The 19,510-nt window shown below is 42.2% G+C and overlaps 1 protein-coding gene across 2 annotated transcripts in view; it reads left to right on the top strand.

Moving 5' to 3' along the window:
• Positions 1-322: 322 nt before the first annotated feature.
• LOC106610225 (endothelin receptor type B) overlaps positions 323-19,510 on the top strand; it is a 45,899-nt gene continuing 26,711 nt past the window's right edge. The window contains exon 1 of one of the 2 annotated variants that reach the window (XM_014209437.2): positions 323-519. The gene's annotated coding sequence lies outside the window, so the exon portion shown is untranslated. The remainder of the gene's footprint in view (positions 520-19,510) is intronic. The other variant, XM_045722756.1, reaches the window with a different exon arrangement.

Genomic DNA, 19,510 nt, shown 5'->3' with positions numbered 1-19,510 from the left:
CCATAAAGACCAAAAACCTACAAACTAAGATCTAACATCAATATGTTATGCACAATTCCATCTTAAAATGTCAAAACTGTTAAAACAATACAAATACAATCTCTAGGCTACCCCAGAAAACGACATTTTCTTTTGAATCATTGCTTAAAATACTATGATATAATCAAGCGTTTGAGTATGTCGTAGTAACATTTTAAGTGTTTCCTTATCATTTTCAGACTAATAACAGTCCAAGAATTTATTGCGCCCCAAAATGCATTCAGAATGTTGCACATCTAGGCCAGGAGCCAGAGACTAAAGAAACGTCTGAACCTTACAAAAGGTTAAGCTTTTCACATGCTAGTCTCCAGCCACTCAGTCAAGACATCCTTGGAAATCTGAACGGGAATTTAAGAGGTAGTAACACTCACCATTGGACAATAGAGTAGCTAACTGACAATCAGTCAGTTACTGCATACCACAACAAGACTATAAGGTTAAAGTTTGTGAGAGTGGTAAAGAGAAAGGAAACCACAGAAGGTAGGAATTTATATTACTTTAAAAGTTTTCAATGTCTAAAATGTTTGACCATTTCCTCAGTGCTCATTCCATTGTAATAGATATGCCAGTAAGGACAACTCATGTTCCCATGTTGCTTTTGTAAACACTGATGTCAACACAAAGACAACTGTGCTAGATTGTAGTATTCCCGAAGTGTTCTTATTCTGTACTCTCCATTATGAGGTCATCATATATAGCTGTTCATATTTGATGAGGCTGGAAGAGATGGATAACAACTTAAAATGTGTTCCAACTCAAATCTCAGCTCACCAGTCTTTCGTATTAAAACATTAATAAATTACAGACACAAGTGAACCACGTAAAGGGGTGATTCATTGCCATCGTCACAATGGCTGAATTGATAGCCTAGTATATTGAGTAATTACTATGTATTGCAATGTTAGCATTTTCCATCTGTGTTGGATGAGACATACAAGCCCTGTGGCCAATGGCTTATGCTAGCCCTCATGGAGTGAGGACCTCATGGGTAGCCTGCCTACGTACGTATACCGTTTGATTATTTTACGGATTTAGGGTTTTAGGATGATGTTTTCATAAGCCTATATTTCTGGGATTTGTTGAAAACTCCTATACACTGGAATCCTATACACTGGAACCTCCTACTAAGCAAGGTAAATAAGCAATATAAAGCTGAAACTCAATCATCAATGACAGCAGATAACATATCCTCTGAATATTTGCATGAATCCATAAAAATATGGTTACTCAAAGCCAATGATTTGATTAAGGATTCATAAAAGAACATCAGAGAAAGGTCCAATATTATCTTTATAACTCAGTTCAAACCTTTAATGCTCCCTCCGATGTATATTTATATTCCCTTGCTCCCAATTAAAGCACTGTTTACTTCCTTGTGCTATTTGATGGTTAGATGTTGTTTCTACGACAGGGGAACTCTTTCCTGCCAAGTTCACCCTCCCTGGGAACAGTTTCAACCGTAGTCATCAAGCGTTTTATTCTGTTACCGATTAAGTGTTATCATCTGTAGAATGGTAAGGGTACTTTTGAAGCCGGCCCAGGTTACATGTTCGTGATCATACACCATTAAATGAAAAAGAAAACAAAAGGCATTAAGATAAAAAAACGGTAAGAGATGAAATTAGTTGTCATTTAAAAAAATAAATAAACTGCCTTTTCGAGCTGTATCCGTTTTGGTCTGTTAACAAGCCCTGGGAAGAAAATCACTCCAAACACTTGGAATCAAAGTAAAACATTTCAGCGACGAAATTACATAAACTACTATTGCACTGTTTAAAAATGATGAATGTGTTCTTAATGTTTGGGAAAGGTAAATTATTGGCACTTCATTCTGTCCATCCAGGACAGCCATTTATTATTATCTTACAGAAAAGCAACGTGTCTTCCAAACCATTATTCGCATCATTCTATATTTTCACTTCTGTGTTCTAGCCAATAGTCTCAAAGACAGAATCGCTCACTGCACTCACTGCACTTTCCAATATTTAATTTATATCTGGATGTCAGAATGTTTTGGTTGTATCTTCATTAATGATGATTAATCCCTGAACAATGTTCCAGTTGTTTGTGTTGGATGATATTCAACATGGACGCCAGAACGCTGCTCTTATCCAAATCAACGCTTTCACTTGAGTCACTGTAGTCAGCCGTACTGCTGTCTAACAGTCTTCTATGTCATTATCTGTCTTGGTTTGTGACCTCTTTGTATATCATGGCAGTCGTATAAATCTGTACGTTTACTATCTTAGCATCCAAGAATTAGACATTATAATTCACTTAGCTACATCTGGACAACTTTTCTTCCTGATAATGCTTTGGCGTATAGCTGAATTATCTGGCTGTAAAACTGATGTAAAATGGCCAACTCTTTTTTTTTTAACAACAGCTCCCTGTTGCTTGTTTGCAATTTCAAGGGTCATGCCGTGTTTCCTGTTAGAAAGGTTTGGCTTGATGAAAGGAGTAATGGAAGTCAAATGTAATTGAGGGAATACATCAAATGCTTAGTAAAAGTTCCCTTTTAGATTTTCATAATGTATTTGTACGAACTTCATGAGGGTTTAGGATAATGGAAATTGGGGCTATAGGAGCAGTTATCGGGTGGAGTAGTGAAACAAGATAGATTACACACCCATCAAAGACCCATTATTTATGACTTTATGTCCAAATCTCGTAAACAGAGATGTTAGAGGGAAGCGTTAGCACACAGATAATGCTAAACCACATAGTTTACACACTAACAGCCTCGGTGTAAATTATTCATATTTCTGCCGTAGTTTGTTATCTTGGCTTTAAAGTGGGGATTGACCCTGACTGAGCTCTATATCTCTCTGTACATACCTTTAGCATGACCTCTGTCTTGTCTGACCAGTGTGTGTGTGTGTGTGTGTGTGTGTGTGTGTGTGTGTGTGTGTGTGTGTGTGTGTGTGTGTGTGTGTGTGTGTGTGTGTGTGTGTGTGCTGAAAATCCCCCAAAGATCCCAAAAAAGATAGAAATATAAGGAAAATTGTAATTCGTGGGGACCTTGCCAAGCTATTTTAGGCACAAGGGTTAGGTTTAGGGTTAGGGTTACAGTTAGGCTTAAGGTTATAAATTAGGGTTAGGTTTAGGGGAGTTAAGGTTAGGCTTTGAGTTAGGGGTTAGGGAAAATAGGAATTTGAATGGAAATATATTTTAGGCTTAAGGGTTAGGGCTAGGGTCAAGGTTAGGAGTTAGGATTAGGTTTAAGTTTATGATTTGTTTACGGGACACGAGTTTTCCAAACATTAAATGACACTGAGTGCACAAAACCTTAAGAACTCTTTTCATGACATACTGACCAGGTGAATCCAGGTGAAAGCTTTGATCCCTTATTGATGTCACTTGTTAAATCCACTTCAAATCACTGTAGATGAAGGGGAGGAGACAGGTTAAAGAAGGATTTTTAAGTCTTGAGACAATTGAGACATGGATAGTGTATGTGTGCCATTCAGAGGATTAATGGGAAAGACAAAAGATTTAAGTGCCTTTGAACAGGGTAAAAAAATGTGTTGTGGCTTTTCAACCTCTGCCATATTGTGGATTCAGAGTTATCTATCTAATATAACTCAAAGGGTTTTCCTTAATGGAAGCTTCTCTAATGTCAAACATTGTAACGGCTGTTGAATGGAGTAGACCAAGGCGCAGTGTGGTTAGTCCTCATCTTTGTAATTTAATGGAAAAGAGAACACTTTACAAAATAAACAAAAGACAACAGCCAAACAGTTCTGTCAGGTAACAAATGACTAAACAGAAAATAACCACCCACAAAACCCAAAGGAAAACAGGCTGCCTAAGTATGGCTCCCAATCAGCAACAACGATATACAGCTGTCCCTGATTGAGAGCCATACCCGGCCGAAACAAAGAAATTCCAAACATAGAAAAAAAGACATACAATGCCCACCCCAACTTACGCCCTGACCAACCAAAATAGAGACATAAAAGGATCTCTAAGGTCAGGGCGTGACAAACATATAAAGTGTGGTGTAGCGCAGGGCAGTTCTCTAGGCCCTCTACTCTTTTCTATTTCTACCTGCCACTGGTATTAAACAAAGCATGTGTGTCCATGTATGCTGATGATTCATCCATATACGCATCAGCAACCACAGCTAATGAAGTCACTGAAACCCTTAACAAAGAGTTGCAGTCAGTTTTGGAATGGGTGGCCAGTAATAAACGGGTCCCGAACTTCTCTAAAACTAAGAGCATTGTATTTGGTACAAATGATTCCCTAAATTCTAGACCTCAGCTGAATCTGGTAATGAATGGTGTGGCTGTTGAACAAGTTGAGGAGACTAAATTACTTGGCGTTACCTTAGATTGTAAACTATCATGATCAAAACATGTAGATTCAATGGTTGTAAAGATGGGGAGAGGTCTGTCCATAATAAAGAGATGCTCTGCTTTTTTGACACCACATTCCAAAAAGCAAGTCCTGCAGGATCTAGTTTTGTCTTAACTTGATTATTGTCCAGTCATGCAGCTGGCCCAGAACAGAGCGGCACGTTTTGCTCTTCATTGTATCAAAGGGCTGATATAGAGTGCATTCGGAAAGTATTCAGACCCCTTGACTTTTTCCACATATTGTTACGTTACAGCCTTATTCTAAAAGTGTTTAAATAAATAAAAATCATCATCAATCTGCACACAATAGCCCATAACAGCAAAGTGAAAACAATGTTTTAGAAATTTTTGCAAATGTATTAAATATAAATAACAGAAATACCTTATTTACATAAATATTCAGAACCTTTGCTATGAGACTTGACATTTGCTCAGGTGCATCCTGTTTCCATTGATCATCCTTGAGATGTTTCTACAACTTGATTAGAGACAACCTGTGGTAAAATTAAATTGATTGGACATGATTTGGAAAGGCACACACCTGTTTACATAAGGTTCCACAGTTGACAGTGCAGGTCATAGAAAAAAACTAGCCATGAGGTAGAAGGAATTGTCCATAGAGCTCCAAGACAGTATTGTGTCGAGGCACAGATCTCAGGAAGAGTACCAAACATTTCTGCACCATTGAAGGTCTCAAGAACACAGTGGCCTCCATCATTCTTAAATGGAAAAAGTTTGGAACCACCAAGACTCTTCCTAGAGCTGGCCGCCCAGCCGAACTGAGCAATAGGGGGAGAAGGGCCTTGGTCAGGGAGGTGACCAAGAACCCGATGGTCACTCAGACAGAGCTCCAGAGTTCCTCTTTGGAGATGGGAGAAACTTCCAGAAGGACAACCGTCTCTGCAGCACTCCACCAATCAGGCCTTTATGGTAGAGTGGCCAGACGGAAGCCAGACCTCAGTAAAAAGGCACATGACAGCCCAGCTTGGAGTTTGCCAAAAGGCATCTAAAGGACTCTCAGACTATAAGAAACAAGATTTTTTGGTCTGATGACACCAAGATTGAACTCTTTGGCCTGAATGCCAAGTGTCACGTCTGGAGGAAACCTGGCATCATCCCTATGGGGAGCATGGTGGTGGCAGCATCATGGACTTGAACCCGATCGAACATCTCTGGAGATGCCTGAAAATAGCTGTGCAGTGACGCTCCCCATCCAACCTGACAGAGCTTTAGAGAATCTGCAGAGAAGAATGGGAGAAACTCCCCAAATACAGGTGTACCAAACTTGTAGCATCATACCCAAGAAGACTCGAGGCTGTAATTGCTGGCGAAGGTGTTTCAACAAAGGACTGAGTAAAGTGTCTGAATACTGAATTTTATTTTTAATAAACGTGCAAAAAAATGTATAAAAACTTGTTTTTGCTTTGTCATTATGGGGTGTTGTGTGTAGATTGATGAGGGGAAAAAACTAACATTTTAATACATTTTAGAATAAGGCTGTAACGTAACAAAACGTTGATAAAGTCAAGGGGTCTGAATACTTTCCGAATGCACTATAAATGCTATGCATGCCAGTCTCTCTTAGCTAAGAGTTGAGGAGAGACTAACTGCATCACTTATTTTTTATAAGAAACATTAATATGTTGAAAATCCCAAATTGTTTGCATAGTCAAGTTACACACAGCTCTGACACTTATCCCAACAGACATGTCACCAGGGGTCTTTTCACAGTCCCAAAATCCAGAACAATTTCAAGAAAGAGTACAGTATTATATAGAGCCATTACTGCATGGAACTCCATTCCACCTCATATTGCTCAATTGAACAGCAAGCCTGGTTTCAAAAAACAGATAAAGCAACATCTCACAGCATAACGCCTCTCCCCTATTTGACCTAGATTAGTTTGTGTGTATGCTTTGGTATTGATATGTAGGCTACGTGTGCCTCTTTTTATTTATTTGTTATTAATGTAGTTCTGTCCTTGAGCTGTTCTTGTCTATTAATGTTCTGTATTATGTAATGTTTCATGTTTTGTGAGGACTCCAGGAAGAGTATCTGCTGCTTTCGCAACTGCTAATGGGGATCCTAACAAAATACCAATGCCAAATGGTAGGAGCACCGGTTTGTGTCAAGAACTGCAACGCTGCTGTGGTTTTCACACTCTACAGTTTCCCGTGTGTATCAAGAATGGTCCACCACCTAAAGGACATCCAGACAGCTTGACACAACCGTAACACAATATTAGGAAGGTGTTCTTAATGTTTGTTACAATCGGTGTATGTTAAGTTCCCATAAGCTCCTACTTGGGTAATACTTTTGGTTTCTGAACCAGAATATTGTTCAACATTGGAATAATACAAGATTAAATGCATGAGGGTTAAATATGTGATGTCATAGCTAAAGGATTACATTTGAAACATATCCCATGAAGCCGACAAAGGCTCTTACTCATAAGATGAAGGGTGAGCCTGTTGGTTGATCTCAGACACATTGTCATCGACTCTTCACATACATAGGAACTGAAGCCACATTTGCCTCTGAGCTATGGGGACTCACAGCTGAGGGAACACATGCCTCGTGAAGAGAGGAGCTTTTATCCAGATCAAAACCAGCTCTGATCTCATCTGGACCCTTCTGTTCCTGAAAAACAACACCGTGTCCTGTAAACACACACCAGTGGGATGGGAAGACGTCCACACGAGACACACACACACACAAAGGCATGGACACACGCACACACTCTCTCTTTGTCCAAGTCCATTCCTCCTGCAATTCCCAACTTTCCCTCCCTTGGTGCAACACACCCTTTCAGTACTGTAATTAGGAGACAGATGAAAGCAATACCGTCCTGTGTGTCAATGTAGCTTGTTACATCGAGCCAATCAACCCAGGCCATGGGGCCAGGTAAGCAAAGTATGGGTACATCAGCTGTGAACATCCACCCCCTCTCCCCCGGCCCTCTAGCCCCATAAAGGCGACTGCCCGTAACCCCTGGTGACACGTGATGTTGTCTTTGTGTAATTAAATCATCCTGGCTCTCGGGTCCATCCCATGAGATCTCTGAGGATTTGGAAACCTAGCTCGGGCAATCCCCACAGGTCAGGGTCTGCTGTTTTTCTTGGATGTGCTTCATGGGACCGCATGTTCTCACTGGGACCTCGGAAAAATCAGCCCCTTGGAAAAACAAGGCAGAGAAATTGGGATTTAGGCCTCGGTCGGACATTGGGTACACAGTAATTTAGGTCCTGTGCCTCGCCCCAGAGGCCCGAGTAGCCAAGGCTATGCGTGGAAAGGTTCCTCCGGGCTCCTCCATAGGTGGTCTCCCATTTCAAAGAGGCTGGAGGTCTAGGCTTGTTTCCTGAATAACAGGCCCTTTATTTGTTATTTAAGGACACACTGACTGGCTGTAGTTCCTATGCTTTGCATCAGACCCGTAACAGGATTTGGTCTGAGAGGTCTTTGTGATGACAGAACTTCTTGTTGTTGTCTACTCCTCATTGTACCATTGTTATGGGGTCAGAGGAATACAGTCATCCTGGGCACACTACTCCAAAGAGAACGTGACAAGACGCCTCTGAAGAGACCCTCTCCTTCAATTAATTGGGTCGACAAAGAAAGGGGGCCGTCTGAAACACCGTAAGGGGTGTGGAGAATAAGCGCAAAATAGAGACTAGAGACAAGTCCTCTTGTACTCTTTCATTTTAAAAGACACAGGCTACTCTTCCTTACCTAAACACTACAGGCCACCTCCTACTCTGGCTACCATGGTGTTCATGCACCTTGGAAGTCGATGGAACATATTATTAGAGTATCAAGTTGCAGTAAGTGGCCATTCTCTCTCTGGTCCTAAAACAACACTTTGTCATTATCATCGGACTATGTTACAGTGCAGCTCGACAGTGTAGGGCTTCTTAGGAAATTTCATCCGCCAGGAGAAGTACATTTCCCAGAGTGCTCCCTTCTGTATTGAATTCCCTGAGCTAATATTGAGTTCTGAGGTTCCCAGCAGAAACATGTTTCTCGGGGTGAAAGATGACGGTGATGCCCCTTTCAACAACACACCCAGAAAGTAGAATAGGCCTGATCATTCCTTAGTAAAACGTCACTCTAAAATCAAATCACATTTTATTTGTCACATGCTTCGTAAACAACAGGTGTGGACTAACAGTGAAATGCTTTATTACGGGCCCTTCCCAACAATGTAGAGAGAAAGAAAATAGAGAAATAATAGAAAAGTAAAACCCAAAATAATAAAAGTAATAATAGATACACAATGAGTAACAATAACTTGGCTCTATACACGAGGAACCAGTACAGAGTCGATGTGCAGGGGTACGCGGTAATTGAAGTAGACATGTACATATAACTGGAATAAAGTGCAAAAAGGGTTAAGGCAGATTCTTAAATAGTTAGCCTACACAGACTAACTATTTAACAGTCTTATGGCTTGGGGATAGAAGCTGTTCAGGGTTCTGTTGGTTCCAGACTTGGTGCATCGGTACCACTTGCCATGCGGTAGCAGAGAGAACAGTCTATGACTTGTCAAATCACACAACGGCAGCCATCCACTCGTCCAGACAGACTGTCCAAGTCAAGGGTGGGTCCAAAATAGCACTGTAGTGCATTACTTTTGACCAGAGCCCTATGGTTCCTCATCAAAAGTAGTGCACAATATTGGGAAATCGGTACCAGACTAAATCACACACCAGCAGCCGTCCACACAGACTGCCCAAGACAAGGCAATTGCATAATTCTGTCATAGAGCCATTTCTCATTGGTTGTTCAGATCAGTGCCCTCTGGCACACTCTGACTATAAATACAAGGTATATGAATCCAGTTGACCTCTATGTCTAGCTGTTGATCACTTTATATAGAACTTTATACTGCCTCGCGGACAGATCAACGGTTTCATGTTGAATCAGAACTGCCATAGGGACCAGTAAATGTCTACAGAACAGTATATTTTCCTCTTACATGCATATTTGTCGATATTTACGGTGGTTTTGCGGTTTGTTGGAATGTCTGTTCAGTTCAGCCACTGGTAAAGCCAGGAGACTTGTACTGGATTGGACAGTGTCCAACCTAAACACTATCCTCTATGCAGCAGTGGGCTGGTATGTAGGCTACTCTGATTCTAATCTGAGTGTAGGCACTTAACTCTTAACACATGGTGGAGTTGACACTAGCATTGAAAAAACGTGAATAATTGTAAGCACGCTGTACAGTAGGCTACGTTATTATAAAGGTGTTTGGCATCAATCAGATTGTTACATTGGGATTTGGGACATCACCCATCAATGAAAGCAAAAAGGTAGATGAGCAAATTGAAGCGCACGTACCAAGGTTTTTTTTCTACACGGTTGTATTAACTGTTAGAAGAAATGCGTCGACACGACTTGATAAACAAGGGCCTTAGGCACTAACAACATCCTGATGTCGTGGTGGTTGAGGACTATCCACTAAGTTATTAGCCCTTTTAATGACTCCCCATTTGACCATGGAGCCAGCAAGGGTCTGGATCATTAGCAAGGCATTCGGGGCTATTCTTCCAGGTGGAGGTATGGCTGTGGGGTGATCCTCTATACTGGTGCATGTAATCTACTCTCCTCAGAGGGTCGCTAACAGCAGGACGTCCCCTCTCTCATGCTGTCCCATGGATAATGACCTCAGTGAACCCGAACAGCATGTTGGGTGGTAATGAATGACACTACATTTTCCATAGCAGCTGAGGAGCGTTGGTAGCAAAACAAAAGCAGTACATATTGTGCTGTTCTATCGCGCATGCAGTGATGTCTGCTGGGAGAAAAACGGTGTTTGTTGTTTGCAGTAACTTCTTTGTTGTTGTAATATCCCAAATGGACACGGCTGTTTCACCATTAAAGATTCCAGCTTTAAGCCACGGGTTCATATGACACATTGTTTTTTATTTTATGACGTTTATTTGACAGGGACCGTGTCCAATTAAAACATACATCTCCCAGACAATGTTATGCATTGTATTGAATAAGGCTTTGAATTTGGCGACATGCGTCATTTCATATTATTTAACTCTATTATATGAAAGCTTGGAGTCAGTCAATAGATTTGTTGATATTGTTAACTCATTATGAATATAATATAATTATGTTTAATATTCCTATGTAATAGAAGAGACTGCCCAGGTTATATAAATACATCACTTAACCGATGTTACGTGAGTCCTGGCTGGAGATGCATGCCTAACTCAAACTGATGCACCAATCTCCCATCGAAATCATTCATTTACATAAAACAAAGTGTGTTATGCAGAAATATTTCACAGTCACAATCATCATTCTTCTTCCCTTTACGCAATAGCATGTTCTCAGCCACTCTCGTGCTTTAATACTGAACGTTAGAAGCCACCTACCAATCCACATTAACATAAGAGTTCTTTTCTGTTACGCTTCTCATGATGTATTTCTTTTCAGATGACCCCAGTGGGAAATGTTATAATGTGAGGAACAGTAGTTCAATGGCTAAATAGACAAGTTTTATAACATGTATATTTTGATTTCCAGCAACGTATACATTTTAATCTCTCATCTAAACTGTGTTGCATATCTTCACAAGTTCCCACACAGTTTGTCTCTTCATCTGGCATGTCGTGCTTAGAAAGCTGACATAACTGCTGGGGCTGGTATGCTCTGTGGTTAAAGGAGCAATCCTGGATTCAAAAAAACAACACAGCTATGGATGCAAGGACTGACCCAAAGACTGACCCAAGGACTGACCCAAGGACTGACCCAAAGACTGACCCAAAGACTGACCATCCATCCAAAAATGGATGACTTCCGCTGTAAAGGGAGTGTCATTTAGGATCTCTTTAGACTCTAGTATATACTGTATATTTCACTTTCCCAAGCCACAGTTCACTAGTTCCCTAGGGGACCATTTACTCAGTCACGTAGCCCTGTAGAAAGAGTTGGTGTGAATCTCAAATGGCACCCTATTCCCTATATAGTGTACTAGGTTTTGAACGTGGCCCTTTCCTTAGTCACGTAGGCTGCAGAAGTAGTGTACAACATATGAAATAGGGTGCCATTTGGGATGCTGAAACCTTGGTCGATCCATCACAACTTCACTAAAGTAAGCCTCTATCTTCTTTTCACAATGTCATGTGATAAAAACACGTTCGGATAGCTAAAACATAATATTTGTCCTCGCTTGCATAGCAGACGTGCTCTGTTCCGTCAGGACATGTTGGTGTAAACAACCACAGGAAACGTTGAGGACTTCCTCAACACGTGGTTCTGTGAGGAAGACAGTTTCTGTGCTCTCTCTCTCTCTCTCTCTCTTTCTCTGCCTTTCTCTCTGTAGCTCTGTCTCTTGGTCTCCGTCTCTCTCACTCTCTTTCTCTCTCTGTATGTCTGGAGTTTGTTCCATGTGAACCAACCATCGTCAGATGATCTAAACCATCTGCCAGGAGACATCTGGTTGTCTGAGTCATTACTGGCTGAACCAGACTGTATATTATGGACTCATGACACTGTGTGGATATACATAAATGCTATTTACACAATTAAAAAGCTCAATCGTCGAGCCTGCTCTTGCTATATCCCATTGTAAACTAGGAGAAGAGCATCGCCTCCAGGATCGTGTGTGTGTGTGTGTGTGTGTGTGTGTGTGTGTGTGTGTTGGTGTGTGTGTGTGTGTTGGCGTGCGTATGTGTGAAGGATCGCCTCCAGGGTTGAACAAGTTGAACATCATACGTACTTATCTTTGTAAGATTTACACGAGCATGAGTCATGACATGATGCAGCGTGCTGCAAAATGGCAACTAACCCCATTATCACAGCCCAGAACTCCCCCATATGTAATTGTGGTCACAAAGCTGTTTAAGTTAATGTGAACTTGGGTTCCTCGTGCCAGTTTGAGTTTGACATGTGAGTACAGTGGTGAGACTGCAGCTAATAAATCCAGGAAATGGTAGTCTTATGATCTTATAATATCTGTTCTTCATCTCTTTGCTTTTTCTTTTGTCTTGCCAAATGGCACTGTCCTTAACTTCCTCTCAGGATGTAGGGAAAACTGAGGTTTTTGTCTGGGTTTTCGTGCGTGTTTCCCCAGGTCTCTCTCTTCCCCACATGACATACTGTGTTGTCCTCCACGGTGTCACACAAATTCCCATAAACAACCAAAACTGGCCTCAACATTTTAACATTCTTCAAGTCTTGAATTGTCTTGAAATACTAGAGTGGGACAGGTCAAGTTCAATGCACTTCTCCATCAATCTGAAACAACCAGGCGACCCCAACAGACCTATTGGCAGGCTTCTGGAAGGAAACACCCAACAATAAGAACACAACGATTAAAACAGCAGCACCAAATCTAGGGTCAACAACCCACATCTCCATGACTGTGGTACTGTGTAGCAGTCCTGGGTTCAAATACTATTTCAAATCTTTCAAATAGTTTCAACATTTGTTTTAGCCTGCCTGGAGTGTCAGGTGGGTAGGGTGTGCATGTACTTTTGGGGCCTTTCAATTGGTTCCATTGCAACAGGTAAGCTCAATCAAGCTTAGCTAAAGTATTTGAAAGAGTTCAAATAAAATTTGAACCCAGGTCAGCTGTGTAGCTCTGCCCGTTGTAGGCTTGGCTGTGCACGCCATGCCCATTTCCTACCCTTTGATCCCTTAACACAGGAAACCACTGGATATAACAGGGTTTAGTCTGCATTACTCCCTCCAACCCAGAGACTGATGGACTCCGATGGTAAGACTGGGTACTGGCAAAGTCTATACGGCAGATTACTCATATCCTAAAGGCAACCACCAAACTGTTGAGAAGATACTGGCATCCGACCAGCAAATGGGCAGTACAGTTCTGTCACAACACTTAACTGTAACTCCCCAATCCTTCACAAAGTTAAACAATGGAGAATGCAATTCATTGTGTGTTAGAATAGATTCATCAGCCAGGGTTTATACAACGGGTGGGACTAATCCTGGACGCTGATTGGTTAAAACCACATTCCAGCCGGTGTCTATTCCACAAGTTACCACCGACTAAAGCTATGATTTCTTTTAGACTAGCAATTTGAAATTTGTATAAACCTTGCTGTCTATCTAACATTGTTTCAATATTGAAATTTGATCTCCAGCTGTCCCATAGTAATGAACGTGTAGGAGTCGGGTGTCGGGACGAGACAGACAGGCAGCTAGCTATTCTTAGCCAGTCGAAATCATGAATCGGCATCATTTTTATGGATATATAAGCTCAGCAACAAAAGAAACGTCCCTTTTTCAGGACCCTGTCTTTCAAAGATAATTCGTAAAAATCCAAATAGCTTCCCAGATCTTCATTGTAAAGGGTTTAAACACTGTTTCCCATGCTTGTTCAATGAACCATGAACAATTAATGAACATGCACCTGTGGAATGGTCGTTAAGACACTAACAGCTTACAGACGGTAGGCAATTAAGGTCACAGTTATGTCGTGTCTTTAGCATCATTAAACTGAAGATTAATCTTTATCAAAAATTCTCTGTAATTATTATTACGTGATTAAACTACTTAATCATGTAACTGTAATTAACTAGGAAGTCGGGGCACCAAGGAAAATATTCAGATTACAAAAGTTAGAATTTTCCTAATATAACTTTCAGATATTTTAATATCTGATCAATTAGTCTTCAAATTAATGAATTATTATTTACCTCACGTTAGTCTCATTGTCACGTCTTTCAAGGAGCAGGAAACGGGTGAGTCAGGCGCAGGAGACAAAAGGTCCGCAGAAAAATATTTAATTAAGTCCAGAGTGAATACAACGATTAGGCAGGGTGCAAAACACCAGCAGGAGGTAGAACAGCTCCAAAACTCAAAATACACGGGACGCAGCCCGGCAACCCTAATGCCTAATATCAGCGTTGTGTAAATCAAATCAAATCAAATGTATTTATATAGCCCTTCTTACATCAGCTGATATCTCAAAGTGCTGTACAGAAACCCAGCCTAAAACCCCAAACAGCAAGCAATGCAGGTGTAGAATCACGGTGGCTAGGAAAAACTCCCTAGAAAGGCCAAAACCTAGGAAGAAACCTAAAGAGGAACCAGGCTATGAAGGGTGGCCAGTCCTCTTCTGGCTGTGCCGGGTGGAGATTATAACAGCACATGGCCTAGATGTTCAAATGTTCATAAATGACCAGCATTGTCAAATAATAATAATCATAGTAGTTGTCGATGGTGCAACAGGTCAGTAACACAAGAGTAAGTGTCAGTTGGCTTTTTCATAGCCTATCTTTGAGAGTATCTCTACCGCTCCTGCTGTCTCTAGAGAGTTGAAAATAGCAGGTCTGGGACAGGTAGCACGTCCGGTGAACAGGTCAGGGTTCCAGCAGGTCTGGGACAGCAGGTCTGGGACAGGCAGCACGTCCGTTGAACAGGTCAGGGTTCCATAGCTGCAGGCAGAACAGTTGGAACTGGAGCAGCAGCACGGCCAGGTGAACTGGGGACAGCAAGGAGTCATCAAGCCAGGTAGTCCTGAGGCAAGGTCCTAGGGCTCAGGTCCTCCGAGAGAGAGAAAGAAAGAAAGAGAAAGAGAGAATTAGAGAGAGCATATTTAAATTCACACAGGACACCGGAAAAGACAAGAGAAATACTCCAGATGTGACAGACTGACCCTAGCCCCCCGACACATAAACTACTGCAGCATAAATACTGGAGGCTGAGACAGGAGGGGTCAGGAGACACTGTGGCCCCATCCGATGAAACCCCCGTACAGGGCCAAACAGGTAGGATATAACCCCACCCACTTTGCCAAAGCACAGCCTCCACACCACTGGAGGGATATCTCCAACCACCAACATACCATCCCGGGACAAGGCCGAGTATAGCCCACAAAGATTTCCGCCACGGCACAGCCCAAGGGGGAGCGCCAACCCAGACAGGAAGACCACATCAGTGACTCAACCCACTCAAGTGATGCACCCCTCCCAGGGACGGCATGGAAGAACACCAGTAAGCCAGTGACTCAGCCCCCGTAATAGGGGTAGAGGCAGAGAATCCCAGTGGAAAGAGGGGAAACCGGCCAGGCAGAGACAGCAAGGGCGGTTTGTTGCACCAGCCTTTCCGTTCACCTTCACACCCCTGGGCCAGACTACACTTAATCTTAGGACCTACTGAAGAGATGTGTCTTCAGTAAAGACTTAAAAGTTGAGACTGAGTCTGCGTCTCTCACATGGGTAGGCAGACTATTCCATAAAAATGGAGCTCTATAGGAGAAAGCCCTGCCTCCAGCTGTTTGCTTAGAAATTCTAGGAACAATTAGGAGGCCCGCGTCTTGTGAACGTAGCGTACGTGTAGGTATGTACGGCAGGACCAAATCGGAAAGATAGGTAGGAGCAAGCCCATGTAATGCTTTGTAGGTTAGCAGTAAAACCTTGAAATCAGCCCTTGCCTTAACAGGAAGCCAGTGTAGGGAGTCTAGCACTGGAGTAATATGATCACATTTTTTGGTTCTAGTCAGGATTCTAGCAGCCGTATTTAGCACTAACTGAAATTTATTTAGTGCTTTATCCGGGTAGCCGGAAAGTAGAGCATTGTAGTAGTCCAACCTAGAAGTAACAAAGGCATGGATACATTTTTCAGCATCATTTTTGGACAGAAAGTTTCTGATTTTTGCAATGTTACGTAGATGGAAAAAAGCTGTCCTTGAAACAGTCTTGATATGTTCTTCAAAAGAGAGATCAGGGTCCAGAGTAACGCCGAGGTCCTTCACAGTTTTATTTGAGACGACTGTACAACCATCCAGATTAATTGTCAGATTCAACAGAAGATCTCTTTGTTTCTTGGGACCTAGAACAAGCATCTCCGTTTTGTCCGAGTTTAAGAGTAGAAAGTTTGCAGCCATCCACTTCCTTATGTCTGAGACACAGGCTTCTAGCGAGGGCAATTTTGGGGCTTCACCATGTTTCATTGAAATGTACAGCTGTGTGTCATCCGCATAACAGTGAAATTTAACATTATGTTTTCGAATGACATCCCCAAGAGGTAAAATATATAGTGAAAACAAAAGTGGTCCTAAAACGGAACCTTGAGGAACACCGAAATTTACAGTTGATTTATCAGAGGACAAACCATTCAGAGACAAACTGATATCTTTCCGACAGATAAGACCTAAACCAGGCCAGAACTTGTCCATGTAGACCAATTTGGGTTTCCAATCTCTCCAAAAGAATGTGGTGATCGATGGTATCAAAAGCAGCACTAAGATCTAGGAGCACGAGGACAGACGCAGAACCTCGGTCTGACGTCATTAAAAGGTCATTTACCACCTTCACAAGTGCAGTCTAAGTGCTATGATGAGGTCTAAAACCAGACTGAAGCGTTTCGTGTACATTGCTTGTTCACGAAACTGCTGAAGTGAGAGCCATCCTCTCTTGAGGAATGCTGCTTTTTAGTTAACTTTGCGACAGTATCAAAAATAAATTTAGGATTGTTCTTATTTTCATCAATTAAGTTGGAAAAATAGGATGATCGAGCAGCAGTGAGGGCTCTTCGATACTGCACGGTACTGTCTTTCCAAGCTAGTCGGAAGACTTCCAGTTTGGTGTGGCGCCATTTCCGTTCCAATTTTCTGGAAGCTTGCTTCAGAGCTCGTGTATTTTCTGTATACCAGGGAGCTAGTTTCTTATGACAAATGTTTTTAGTTTTTAGGGGTGCAACTGCATCTAGGGTATTGCGCAAGGTTAAATTGAGTTCCTCGGTTAGGTGGTTAACTGATTTTTGTCCTCTGACGTCCTTGGGTAGGCAGAGGGAGTCTGGAAGGGCATCAAGGAATCTTTGGGTTGTCTGAGAATTTATAGCACGACTTTTAATGCTTCTTGGTTGGGGTCTGAGCAGATTATTTGTTGCGATTGCGAACATAATAAAATCAAAACACATAGGAAAATAAATCCAGCCCTAAGCCCAAAGCGTAACACAAAACAATTCCGTACAACTCCAAACAAGAAACTGACAAACTAAATACCCTCCCACTAATTACAAACAAGAAAAAGGTGCGTACTAAACAGACATAACTAACAGACACATGAAACATGGATCGGTGGCAGCTAGTAGGCCGGCGACGACGACCGCCGAGCGCCGCCCGACCGGGGAGTGGCGCCACCTTCTGTGGACGTTGTGACTCTCATTCCAAACGTCGTAAATTGTGGGTTATCTGCACGAACCCAGTCTTCACTATGAGTCATCCATACATCAATTATCTTAAAATCATTTATTTACTAACTAGGTAATTCACAGAAATGCATAACAAACAGTAGATATTGTTACAAGGAAATGATAGGAGAATGTGCCCTAGTGGGCTAAACCGATATGGCGGCTTGTTAGACAAAAGGGGAGTGGGGGTCAGCTGAGAAGGCACTACAGAGTTGAACATTATAACAATTGAAATGCTAATCCTTTGCACATGAACGCTCACTCATTCGGGAATAATTGCAATCAATATATATATTTACGCTCAGTGTGTCGTCGGGATCTCTGTTGAAAAGTTTGTTTCTGTTGTAGAGTTTGTCCGCTCTCTCTCTCTCTCTCTCTCTCTCTCTCTCTCTCTCTCTCTCTCTCTCTCTCTCTCTCTCTCTCTCTCTCTCTCTCTCTGTCGTGGTTAGAATGGATAGTTCTGAGTGACATTCATTCATGTCGTTATAGAATAGATGTTTCGGCGGTTTTTGGTCTTCGTGTTCAATGATACCGATTTCCTAGCTGCAGACTAGTAATTAATATCAAAGACTTGTTCTTATTCTGTCGGTATCGATAGTCTAAGAGTTTAAACACGTGGTATGGTTAAAAGATTCAGCCATCTACTCAAACCTTAGCTTATACTCAGGTTTATGGTCTCTCCTCAAACCTTGGCCCTCTCGTGGTAAGCTGGTCTGCAACCTTTAGCCATCTCGTAATTGAGGTAAGCTCGGTCTCCTGATAGAAAACCCAGGTGGGGGTTTTATTCGGAACATCGAAAAGGGCTGTCTCATGACGCCAGGTCCTGTCTGTGCCCCTGGGGGCGTGCCAATGACTTAGTGAAACTGTAAACAGAAATACAATTCTCTCACATTAACATCATTACATAGCAAATAGCTTCAAATAGCTTCATCCATATTCATTCATTTTATACAACCATTAGATAGATGTAAGCCTCATAACTGAGGCTATTGTATAAACACCGTTATGGTAATGTGGCTGTATTGTCTCTCATGAGTTTCACTAGATTGTACTAAACGGACATGTTTGTAGCTGGATGCTTCACTGATCTTTTATACATTCTCCAGAACATAAATATTGTTCAGACCTCCAGTTCTGTGAGGTGGAAGAAATTCCGTTGTTCTCTCTATGAAAACTCACTCTCTCTATACTGTCTGGCCATGAGGCAGGATTCTCCTCCAGGAATTTACGACCTGAGGTCACAGCAGCCTGGGTGTAGGGGAGACAGAGAGAGGGGAATGGTGCAGAGGGAGGGGGAATAGTGCTCGCTGTACCCAAAGAGAGCAACGTCATGAAAGTTATGAAAACTTAGTACACTAAAGAGGCCTTTATAATGACTTTGAAAAATACCAAAAGAAAGATGCCCAGGGTTCCTGCTCATCTACGTGAACGTGCCTTAGTCATGCTGCAAGGAGGCATGAGGACTGCAGATGTGGCCAGGGCAATAAATTGCAATGTCCGTACTGTGAGACGCCTAAGACAGCGCTACAGGGAGACAGGATGGACAGCTGATCGTCCTCGCAGTGGCAGACCACGTGTCACAACACCTGCACAGGATCGGTACATCCGAACATCACACCTGCGGGACAGGTACAGGATGGCAACAACAACTGCCCGAGTTACACCAGGAACGCACAATCCCTCCATCAGTGCTCAGACTGTTCGCAATAGGCTGAGAGAGGTTGGACTGAGGGCTTGTAGGCCTGTTGTAAGGCAGGTCCTCACCAGACATCACCGGCAACAACGTCGCCTATGGGCACAAACCCACCGTCGCTGGACCAGACAGGACTGGCAAAAAGTGCTCTTCACTAACAAGTTGCAGTTTTGTCTCACCAGGGGTGATGGTCAGATTCACGTTTATCGTCAATGGAATGAGCGTTACACCGAGGCCTGTA

This window comes from Salmo salar, chromosome ssa08 (genome assembly GCF_905237065.1).
Source record: "Salmo salar chromosome ssa08, Ssal_v3.1, whole genome shotgun sequence".
Taxonomy (NCBI): domain Eukaryota; kingdom Metazoa; phylum Chordata; class Actinopteri; order Salmoniformes; family Salmonidae; genus Salmo; species Salmo salar.
This window is presented reverse-complemented; position numbering and strand designations above follow the sequence as displayed.